Below are 12,573 nucleotides of genomic sequence, written 5' to 3'. Positions count from 1 at the left end.
ACGCAGTCAAGAGGGAGAGGAAGACCTCGAGAAGCTGAGGACGAAAGAGCTGAGAGCGCGTCTCGTTAGCTTGGGGTTGAAGGTAACGGGAAGAAAATCCGAACTACGCGCGCGGCTACAGGCGGCCCTAGAAGGAGACGATGTATCGTCGGAAGAAGGGAGCTCCAACGAAAGTGAAGGCGAGGACGATAAACAAGGCGCGCGAGAATACAGGAGAGGCACGCGAGCGGTGTATCAGGACCGCGATGAGTATCAGCAGAAGTATATGCGTCGGTTCGATGTTGAGTCTTAAAGACGTGGAAGACTCATTAGAGAAATTCAGCGGGGATGATCTGCTGAGTGTAAATCAGTGGGTGGAAGACTTCGAGGAAATGGCAGAAGTGTGGGGTTGGTCAGACGCCCACATGGTGGCCTATGCTAAGAAATTACTCGCAGGCTCCGCTCAGGCCTTCGTACGACAAGAGCGATGCGCGAAGTTTTGGGCAAAGCTAAAAAAGGCGTTGAGGAATGAGTTCGAAAATGTAGTAAGCGACCAACAGATACATGGCGAGTTATCCCATAGAAAGAAGAAAGCAGATGAGAGTCTGCAACAATATATGTATCACATGTGCGGGATTGCAAAAGAAGGAAGGGTTGATACGCAATCCTTGATAGACTACATTATTCAAGGCATTCCCGACGAGGTCGCGAACAAGACTGTGCTATACGGAGCCAGGAATATCGAGCAATTAAAAGAGCGTTTCAGGCGCTACGAAGCGATAAAAAGAGATATGGAGATGAGGACGAAATTTGAGGAGCCGAAGAGTAGCAGGGTAAAGCCGGTGGCGAAGCTGTCCGAAACCGAGAGGAACAAGGAACCCGGTCGATCTGGAGATGCGAGGAAGGCGCGATGCTACAATTGCGGTGATGCGGAGCACGTGTGTGCGGAGTGTCCGAGCAAGTCGAGAGGACCTAAATGCTTCAAATGTAGGGAGTACGGACACATCGCATCAAAATGCGACAAGGCACTGGGTGAGCCCTCAAAAAAAGTTTACAGCGTGTTTCGGTCGTTACAAACAAGGCGTGGTAAGGATGTTAAGATGGAAAATTTCGAATTGAGCGCGTTGATAGACACCGGTAGTGAGCTGACTCTAATGCGAGCAGATCAGCATGTGAAAATCGGAGCGCCCAGATTAAGTCGGGAAATCGTTGGATTTGGCGGTGTCGGTTCCGGAAGGAATTTTACGCTCGGGAAATTTTCGACGAACATTATTATAGACAATGAGTCGTACTGTGATGCAACATTCGCTTATTATTGGCGCAGACTTTTTGGACACTGTTGAAATAAGTATAAAAGGGGGAGAATCTTTTATTAGTAGAATAAAGGACAAAAATCCCGATGAGTGTCCGGAAGTCCTCAAGATAGATGTAGAGACACAGGCGAGTGAGATAGATTTGTCACACGTTAAGGACATGCAACATAGGCTAAAAAGAGATTTGAAGAGAACCAAAGCATTGCTAAGAGACGCTCAAACGATGCTGGAGAAATCGAAAGGTGACTCGACGGGTAAAGCAGCTTTACGACAGCTGAAGAACCAGTTAGAAGATGCAGAATGCGCTAGAGCAGTTGCAGTTAAAGCGAAACAGGCACTGGAGCAAGAACCGAATGAGGCGCAGGCTTCGTTGCAGGAAGTACTGCGGCAACGTTCCGAAGCAGAAGATCGTGTTAATGTAGCTAGTCGCGAACGAACTGAGCTACTGTCGCAATTGGAAGAAAATAAAGAAGAGTTAGCAGAAGTTTTGAAGAAGTATCGGGCAGCTGTGCAGCAAGTGTCGGAGGAACGGAGAATAGTGGCAAGACACGTGGTGATTGGTAAAGTGGACCACGAGATGGTGTCCTCGTCGGATTCTTGCGGCTAGCACGAGGACTTAGCGAACATCACGAGGAGGAAGAATCTGGCTAAACAACAGCAACAGGATGTTGTTGATGATATTTGCGAATTTACTGAGAAGGATAGCGTTGCGGGTGTGAGGGTTGTTTCAAGTTTTCGGATAGACTCGAAGAGAGTGAATGCAAGGCGAACGAAAAGACAAGGGAAGTCGCACGCGCGGAATCCCTCCAATAATATCGATACGAAGATTCGATATACAGAGTATGTGGATGACGAGGACGACGATGGGATTGTCGAGGACACGATGAACGTGAAGACCTTCGAAATAGAAGAGATCATAGTCTCGGTAGATGGTAAGTTGTTAACGTCTTCCATGTACGAACCGAGCCTACGAAAATGTCACGATGCTGCCACGACGATCAAAGCCCCTGACAAGAGTGAAATGGGTAAACAAACAACGGAGAGGAAGATAGAGGAAGAGCGAAAGAGGAGCAGTAGCATCGAGGACGAACAGGCCGCGGTGTTCCAAGAGGAACGAGATCAGCTGCGTGCGGACGCAAAGAGACGGATTGAGGAGATCCAAATCCGAAACAAGCGGGCGTATAACAGGAGACGCAAGAAGGCGACAGCATACAGGACGGGAGATCTAGTGGCAATCGAGAGGATGCAGAGGGGTCCCGGGCTAAAGCTGCATCCGAAGTTTCTTGGACCGTATCGGGTGATAAAAGTCCTGCGAAATGACCGATACATAGTGCAGCGAGAGGGGGAGCACGAAGGGCCACGTACAACTTCCACGGCAGCCGATCACATGAAATGGTGGAATGCTGACGATAGTGATGTAAGTGCGAGCGGCGATGATGAGCACATCTGAGGGCAGATGTGATTGTCAGGGAAGGCCGATTGTGATATCGTAGAATAGCTTTGATTGGAGATCGGCTGAAAATAGAAAAACCGTGTACGTCGTGTTTCTGTGGTTCGTTTACATTTAAGAGTGCCTACGTGACTAAAGGCACGTAGTTGGTAGTTCTTACATAGGTATGAGGGAAACAATAGACAACGTTAGAAGAAGGACGGTTTCGCTATCCAAGGCGAATCGAAAAGTGTGCGTGTTGCGAGAATCAGAGTTGATCGAGACGTCGAAGCATAGAGTCGTTAAAATTGAGTTGCGAGTGTTGTCGAGTGTTAGAGTTGCTAGTGAGAGAGAGTGAGAGAGAGAGAGAGAGAGAGAGAGTTACCAAATAGTTGTCAAGTTATTTGTTGTAAATACGAGCGTTGCATTTAGTTTTCCTGTTAATCAAACATCGTTTCTCTGTCTAACTAATATCTGTATTTTCAATCCATTATTAATAAATTATAATTAATCGGACAAAATTACACCTTTAATATATTCCGATATTACATTACCGTGATGTAATATTTATCATGCTTATTTTGTACGTAAAACGAATCGTTGGAATATTCCCGAAGCTAACGAAGCATTTCCCAAAAGTTAAACCGAAGAAATTAACGCGAATAGTTAAGTGAAATTTTTCCATTAACTTGCTGACCAACCGGCAAATAAAAAATCATAAAAATTGTTTCAATGTGTTGAGGTCACGCATAACTTCTTTTTTCATTGACGATTACCAAACAGGTAAAATTTCGAAATTGTACGAAGGCCACGTGACCAGATCGTATTGGAATTTGAAGTGCATGGAAAAAGACAACTCGAAGTACAAACCTTGAGCTGTACTACTCGAAGTACAAACGTGAACTAATGGATGCAGAAAAGCAATTAACGCCAAACATCCGAACAGCATCTTGGAGCCCGTCATTGTTCTGAAATAAAAGAAGTGACGAATTAAAAAGACGCAGGACTAATAATAATAAAGGAAACTTAGTTCGTATTATAAATTGAATTTACATCAGAAAAGAAGCACGATCAAGCGAAACAGATCGTAGAAATGACAAATATCATCGATATACGTTTCAGTGTAATTTCACTTTTGAAAATTATTTAGTTTAATACGATCGTATTCATCGCTCTGAAACTTTCATTGTGCTGCAATTTGTGCTGCGTCTTTTTAATTTCTCTATCTTTCTGTGTTTTCGGAAAAATTACTTGAAAGATTAAGAATTGCTTGCCTTATTTTATTTTCGATTAGTTAGGATTTGATTATTCCAGGTAAGGTTTATTATTTATAACAGGTTTTATCACTTGTTTATTATTTAGGAGTTTGTTATTTTAGGATTAGTACCTTTTAGGATTTCTTATCCTTCGAGTTTCTGTTTCAGATATCTAGGTCTATTTCAAGATGTTTCATTACATTAGGATTATTTATTCGATTAAGATAATTTAAGAGTTTCACAATGTACAAAGAAATAATCGCGTGAAATTTAGATTTATGCTTTAAACGTATTAAACACGCGGTAATTTCAATGTCTATAGCCTCGAACGTGTTCTGATTAGTTGTGTCATTGTCTGTGACATTGAAATCACAAAAATCCATTGCAAGTGTGCTGTCATGCAATGTGGATGTAATTGGGTTTTTTGGGTATTTCCTGTATCATCTGATTTGTACAGTACTATTTTAACGCAAGGACAGGAAACTTATTATATATTTCCCGTCCATTATTTGAATCGTTGTGAAGTGTAACGAATTATATTCGATTCGAGGAGATGTTAATGAATTACCCATTTCATATGTAATTACATGGAAATAAAAATCAACAGACAACGGAATTTCCAATATTTTTTTGTTTCGTCACGTCTTTTTCATAATATATCTTTTATAGGTACGTGATCTATTAATCGTTCGAATGGAAATAATTATTCGTATAATATTCAAATGATTCTAGCCATAAAATAAATTAAAACGATACCTGTCAATGATATGCAATCTGCGTATGACGTCAACCTCGATCTATGCTTATACAAGAAATTTTATCAATCAATGACTAGATATACAATAATCAAATATTATAAAATTTCCTGAAAACCTTTAGGTGTTAATATTAAGGTGTTAATATCTTTAATATTTGCAAGTTATTGTTTAGCGCTAATTAGTTAGAATGTAACAAGTGGTGTACCAGAATTGAGATAATTAAGCCACACGAACAATCTTATTTAGATCTTTTTAATTTTTTAATTCTCTTTTGCTCCAATACTTCGTAAAATTAATCTTCGTTAGCTACTACACTTCATAGAATGACAAGAGATAATTTTTCTTATATAACGTTTCATTCATAAAATCTATCATTAAAGTATATCTTCATAAAAATATCATTCCATACTAACGGTATATTTGGTGTCATACGAGATAACAGTTACCAGTGATGACATATGTAACTTTATAAAGATATCTCGTTTTATTATATATTAAAAGAATGTACTCATTGCTGCTATATTTCAGATGAAAAAAAGGAGGCAACGATTTTACAGTAAAATCGTTCGTTTACAACTGATTCATTTACATTTCATGATAATACTGTGCATTCTGAATATGCTATGATTGCATACTATTGCTCCGGCTTTACTTGTATTTTCGATATTGGTATAAATAGAAAGACAATTAATGTCGTTCGAGTCTATTTTCGGATCATTTATATTACGTTTAATCCATATAGTTATTATATGAGACATAGTATCGTAAAATTTGGAAGAATAAAACGTTCGTACAGGATGTACATTTTATAAGAATTCCAACAAATCTGCGTGTGCACCTAAAATACAAACCGATAGTGATTGTTCATAAGTTTATATACATTATCTAATGTCAATCGAAGGTATCAATTCTTTTTCTCCATAAGAGTACTTTTTCATTTATATGTGTTCAAAAATACACGTGTTCAACCGTGAAGCATATGTCACCTACAACGAAAAAGAGTTTTCCTATACTTAACATTTCCTTTATATACCTATGAAAGTCTATTCTTCGCGTAGTATGAAATTATGAATAAATCTGGAATATTGTTCAATCTGAAAAGAAAAATAACTTATTGACATCATTCATTGATACGAGATTCAGAATGTTTGTTTTGTCTTGCAGAGAAAGAAGGCAGCCCTTTCTTTTAATGTGAAATAGAAAGCGAAAATTTGAAAACAGATTTTTTGGAAATTTACTTGCAAATATCGTTTTCAATATCGTGATTTTCTTCCCAATGGTACTGTACTTTCAAATTTTCCAGTATCCCTCTAAAAACAAAAAGTCGAACCTCGTTATCATTAACATAGGCATTACAAGGAAGAGAAGTATTAGAAAGCAGCTCCTTTTTATTATGGATTTCTTTATAATCGTGTAAATAAGAAATTCCGGAAATTTTTTCCTCAAGAATTTAATTCTTGTGTTTTGATTGATAATTATTACACTGCATACTAACTTTTCGCATACTGTTCGCGTCTAACAATTTCCTAATAATAACTACTTCAAAATTACATATGTTCTTGCACGAATTCAAAAGTACGTATGATACAATTACAATTGATTCTAAAATAATAATTATTTAAAGATATTAAGATACTAATTAAACGTTTCACTATATTTCAAAATCTGGAACAACAAATTTTTATTTATAAAAAATGAAACTGTCTTTATATATTCTTTGTCATGATGCTATTTCTTATTACCATGTCGACATTTTTTAAAATTCATTTTGTTATCTCTACGCAATATGAAAATTCATATACTGCTTAATATTTTTTACATATTATCCATCCACCGCATGACATCTCCTGAAAAATCAAAATATTAATGTTATATTATTACAATGCTTCTTAAATTTCAATTTTTGACAAATTTGAAATCCAATATATTTTGCACAATTATTATTTATCAAAAAATTCTAAGTTAGTAACTTTCTTTTCAAATGGCAAATAACATATACTTTGACTTACCTGTAAGTTTTTGTTCCTAATCATCATTTCCTCTTATAGAACATCATTATTGTTCTCATAATTACTACCAGTGTCATAGATATTGTAGTGGCTACAACTGAATTAATAGAAAATGATAAATAACTGTGTATAACACTAACACATAACTGTGTATAACAATGACACATAACTTTTACTTACATATCAGTCGATAAGGGATTACTGTGATATCCTGTTGATGTTTCTTAAGGCACTTGATTAGGTGCGATACGGTATCATTCCTTATGGTATACTGTAGATAAGTATTTTAGAAAATAACAAGAATAAATCTAAATTATTCAGAGGTTCCAGTTTCGGCTTAGACATAAATACAGGACCATTTGCAAAGAAGAAAGGGTGCGTTTCTACAGCCTCGTTATAGTAACCATGAATACCAATCTCTGAATTACTGGTTACTAAACATAAATATCCTATAAAATTTAATATATTTCTTTAATTTTTAATACATACATGAGTTAGTAGTTCTAAATTATGAATCATCCTACCTGTGATATTACACTTTTCCTTATAATATCATCACTCAAGTGAACAACATTAAGATCATGTAAACCATGTCATCCTATCTTACTGTGAAGATACTTAGTTATGTTATCAAACATTATAAAAATATCATCAAATTCAAGTCCTTTTATTCACATCACATGGCCACGGCGATCTGGTTCTTCGTTATATAATGTTCTAAAATTTGTCGTATATATAGGATGTACAAACCGTGATATCAAGGTATCAGTTCTTCCTTCCCAAGGGACAGTTTCATTAAAATTCTGATAGAATTAAAAATTAATTATTAATATTCTAACAATCATATATGTTAAATACATTATAGTCAACGATATATACCTGAGCGAATGTAGGGGTGATTCCTTGATAATTATAAATGTCATCAGCCCACATCATTGTGCCACTTCTTTGTACTCCAGCCTCTAGATTGACAGCCTAAACAAACATACAAAATTTTATAGAAGCTGTACAAAATATAGTATATATGCGCAATATTGAAGCGTTCAAGGGGATATAAAGGTAATGTACATCACATACACGTGTACTCTCATGCAACAAAATACAATTAGATTTAATAGTATAAGCTCTTTTATTCATCATAATAGATTGGAAATTTAAGTGTCTTACGAGGGTGAGTAAAAAGTTACCCGCTCTGTCGGTGTAGAATTTATTTTAAGCAATTGTCAAAAAAGACATACATCATTTTTTGACGTAATCACTCAATTTCTGTATACACTTTGTCCATTTGCTGAAGGACCTTCGTATTTTCTCGTTAAAAAATGTTTTGGGCTGAGCTGCGAACCACGAATGCATCGTCGTCTTCACCTTTTCATCAGCTTTCTCGGCATCCATCTCGCACAAACTTTTTAAAACCCAAATCTGTCGTGCACTATTGCATAAGCAGAGCCGTGGCTGATTTGCAAATGATTTGCCACATTATCCAGTGTCACTCGTCTATTCCATAGAGCATAAGTTCATGAGCACGTTCAATGTTGTCGTCGTGGATGTGGACGGGCGTCCAGCTGTTTTTTCATAACACTTGTGCGATCTTCTTTGAACTTTTGTGCCCATTCAAACACACTTCGTGACAAAACACTTTCTCCATAATGTGCATTAAATCTTTGATAAATATAGGCATCAAACATAACTTCCGACCACAAGAAACGAATCACAGCATCCTGCACTGTTTTCCTGCAAATCGCCATCGCAAAGCGCCATTACTCGCGCAACAGTCACAAACGAATTGACGTAACACAATGAAACCTACGCAGCAGCACTGAACAGATATTGACGTCATACGAAGAGTGCAGATGGATCAATACGGTCGACAGAAGTTTTAACTATCTGGAGTGCGGATAAATTTTTACCGAGAGTCGTATAGGAATCTATAATCTGTAAGTACACCTTTGGCTGAATGGAAATTTCTCTTACATATAGTCAAAAATGCAGAAACAGTGTATTGAATTGGAAAGTGATAAAAAATAAGCGAAGTTTCGAGGTTGCATGTGATTGCATGAGTACACAGGACGTTTTTAGCGAATAAAAAATAATTTTGAAAGACACGAGACTTATCTTGTATTTTATGCACTCTCTGTGTCCGAATCTCCAGAAGCTCTCTATCTTATGAAGTGTTTTAGATTAGCCGGAAAATTTTGTATGTACATACAAGAAGTATACGATCTAAGTGGAATATTCCATTATTCTCTTGATACAACAGAAACGAAATTTACAGAACTTCTCAGAAAGTTGGTTTATTATTACCAAATTAATAGAATTAATATACGTTTATCATCTTTACATACCTAAGTCGTGGAGGTTTATCGTGCGTAAAAAATTAGTGTCGTTTCAAAGTTACATTTCGTACATTTTAAGCCTATAATTTGTAACGTACAAAACAATGTGAATTTGAGCTGTTTCTTATCTCCACAATAAGAAAATCCAACTTTACGTTTTTTACACAATGATATTTATGGAACAGTAATATCATATTATTGCATCGCTTGGAGAATGAAGTCAAGGTACGATGTGACCCTAGTGTAAACGCTGGGATAGCCAGCTGTGCCGCACTTATAAGCGTAAGACACAATACCTATTAAATACGAGGTTAATTCATGTTGTATCAGCAGTGGTCCGCCGAGGTCAGCCTGAAAGGATCGTTAAATTTTTAATCAAAGATACTGAAATATATCGATCGAATTGTATTGAAATTATACTTATATACAGTAATAATCTTCTATTGATTTGTGTATAGAAATACTCCAATTTATAATGTACATGTTATATGTATTTTGAGCAAAACTAAGATTAGATGGAAATTAGATTAAATACCATAATGAGGTGTGAGAAGTGGGCAAAACTATTAAATTGTGTTTATCTATTATTTCTAATGTTTAAGACGTCGATTTGATGTTAATTCGAATTGACGTGTCTTCAGATACCGTATAGTTTGTAGTAACTCTGTAACTTAATTACCGTACAAGAATCCTCTCCACCCTGAGCATGTTCGGCGCATATTATACCATCAGTGATATCAGGTGCATTAGGAAATTTGGAATAAGCTATTTTGCATTCGGCGTTCTTAATCACTGGCATTTGTACTTCCATTAATGCATTACGTCGTGGTCGTCCTACGAAGAAAATAAGAAAGATATTTAAGACTGGAACTGTTTAATTTTATTATAAAATTGATATCACTTACTATATCTTAACGCTCCCCATCCAGCAACAAGGGGTTATAGCCGACGAAGTTGCTCTTTCGTAGGGGCTCTTTCGTACAAATGGGATATACGTACCCTGAAAAATAAAAAAATAAATGAAAATGCAGGAAACGAATGACCAAAAGTATGAGAAAGAATTGTACACGCTTTATGACACAATATATTTGTACAGTAAGAAATTTCAGGATATGATACTTCAGTAATACTCAATAGCATATATATATATATATATATATATATATATATATATATATATATATATATATATATATATATATATATATATTGAGGAGTTACTCGAAAATGGCACCTCCTCCACCAATCTAAGAATGGCAATATTATGATTGTGTATGTTTTTTATTCCATCCATATGTGCACAATGTGCTGCGGTCAAAACATGCCTAGCCGATATCAGGGAACCTCCGCACTTCCATAGTGGTTTGTCTGGGTTTCGGGAATTGCGAAAACCTAATGCAGCGATCCATGGCCAAGCGCCTAAAATGCAATAGTCATAGTTGTGAATATACATAATTTTTTCTCACATAACGAGTAACAACGATTATTACCTATTCGATATTCGATCATACAGCAGACGATAAGTACATACGTACAAATACTCTGAAATAGAGATTTGATAAAGACAGAAATTAAATTTTTATTCCAGTGGAATACAAATTATTAAATAATTCTATATAATTTCTATTTGAACTATACTGAACTGTAAAGTTCAAACGTGTAATTTCTGCCCTAACAGTTTTTGATCTCTATCCATATTATTACTCCTATATCAATTTTTTATTTCAAGCAAAAAGATACTCTTCCTAACATGAAGTAAAAGAAAGAAATAATTCAAGTTAATAAGTAAAGTTACTACCGATAAAATCATAGCATTATTATTTAGTCTAATTGAAATGTACATTGATGTGCTGTTTAATGCCTTTAAAGTTCATTCTTTGCAGTAAATGGCTTATTATTAATCGGAAAGAAAGACATAAAACGTACCAAGTTCAGCTGGTTTACCATCGACCACCCTGGTATGAGAGACGTTGCTAAAACCACAGTATGGTGGTCGCAAAGCCTTATACTTATACACAGTTTTTATTAAAATTTCTCTCTTCTCTTTGTTTGGATCGTTCGGACAGCAAACGATCGTAACATTGCCCTGGTATCTGCACACTGATCGTCTATAAAAATCGGTGGCTGTACGGTACTTTATCTGCCATATTTCTTGCAGAGGTTTACATTTTCTGTAGTCAAGGCACCTGCCTTCTTGATTGTCCGGTGTGGTACATTCTGGATCAAACAATTTTAAAACATTTATACAGTTCAAAGATGCGTAAGAAAGCGACACCGATTACTCAACTTTCGAAGTAAAAAGCCGATCAAGTCCACCGGATTGCCCTACAGACACGTATTAATCCGTAAGAGTTAGTCATCATGTTGATAATAATTATCTAAAGAAACTTTTCACGTGAAAATATAAAATTTTAATTGATTAGATATTGTGTTAGTCATACTTAAGAAAGAAAATGAAAATGAATGAAATGAAAGAAAAGGACTACCTTCAACCTCATTTTTTAAATAAACACTTTGTCAGTTTTGCGGTAAATAAATTCTTAGGAATTCAGGACAGTTTTTAGTGAATCATTTTGTTTCGACCGTTCGCGGAGAGACGCGATCGCGAGATAGCACGTCAACGAGAGTTGTAAGTTCCCGTTACGATTAAATAATCGACGCCACGAACTGATCGATACCCTTATTTCGATTATGATAATAAGGGTAGTTCAATGAAATTCCACAGAATTAACACAAATAAATTAATGTTTATTTCAACAACTTATTAACTATAAAGATATAAATGAAACAAAAAAAATGTAACTGCGTTTTGGTTGATAAGTAATGCGCGACATACCACATGTGTTGACGGTTCGACTTCTCGAAAAGTTCTGAACGCCTTTCGATTTTTTTCGTTTTTTCTGGAAGGCGACCCCTACTACGTTCGGATCACGCCACATTCTTTTACTGCGAGGTAAAATACGGGCCACGAGTCGACGTTTCTGGAAGTCGCCCTGCTTAATGAACCACGCGCTTGCCACTACAATGTTTGTTTGCCGGGCAGACGCGACGATCCGTCTGCGACATTATAGTGGCGCGATCGATAGTTAAGAATATGACCTATGGTAAGCCGAATGGCGTAACATTCTCCCACCGTTGAGAGGGTACCGATCAAACTAGGGAGGTGTGGTTGAAGTTCCCATCTTATTTCGTCTCGGTGGCTAGTTGTTCGGGTTTCTCGAGATCGGGTTGAATTGGCAGTGGGACAAGCCTTTTGACGCCCCGATCCAAAATGCTCTTTGCCGTCTGAACTGTAGCTGTCCGGATGACACCATCGGCGCCTGGATGAACCTTGATAACTCGGCCCAGAGGCCAATGCATGGAGGGAACGTTGTCCTCTCTGAGGATGACGATTGTGCCCTTTTGGATGCTGTGTCCACCCTCGCTCCATTTATTGCGGTTGGTTAGCTCGTTCAAATACTCCTTATGCCAGCGGTTCCAAAAATGTTGTTTAAGC

The 12,573-nt window shown here is 36.8% G+C and overlaps 1 protein-coding gene and 1 pseudogene across 1 annotated transcript in view; one reads left to right on the top strand and one right to left on the bottom strand.

Annotated features, from left to right (window-relative positions):
- Positions 1–12,573, top strand: part of LOC143303315 (uncharacterized) — a 277,255-nt gene that overhangs the window by 221,209 nt on the left and 43,473 nt on the right. The gene's annotated exons all lie outside the window — the stretch shown is intronic.
- LOC143303402 (venom serine protease Bi-VSP-like) lies at positions 4,972–11,451 on the bottom strand (annotated as a pseudogene).

This window comes from Bombus vancouverensis, chromosome 11 (assembly GCF_051014615.1).
Source record: "Bombus vancouverensis nearcticus chromosome 11, iyBomVanc1_principal, whole genome shotgun sequence".
In the NCBI taxonomy this organism is placed as follows: Eukaryota; Metazoa; Arthropoda; class Insecta; order Hymenoptera; family Apidae; genus Bombus; species Bombus vancouverensis.
Note: the sequence above shows the minus strand (reverse complement) of the source record. Positions and strands in the feature narration are given on the sequence as shown.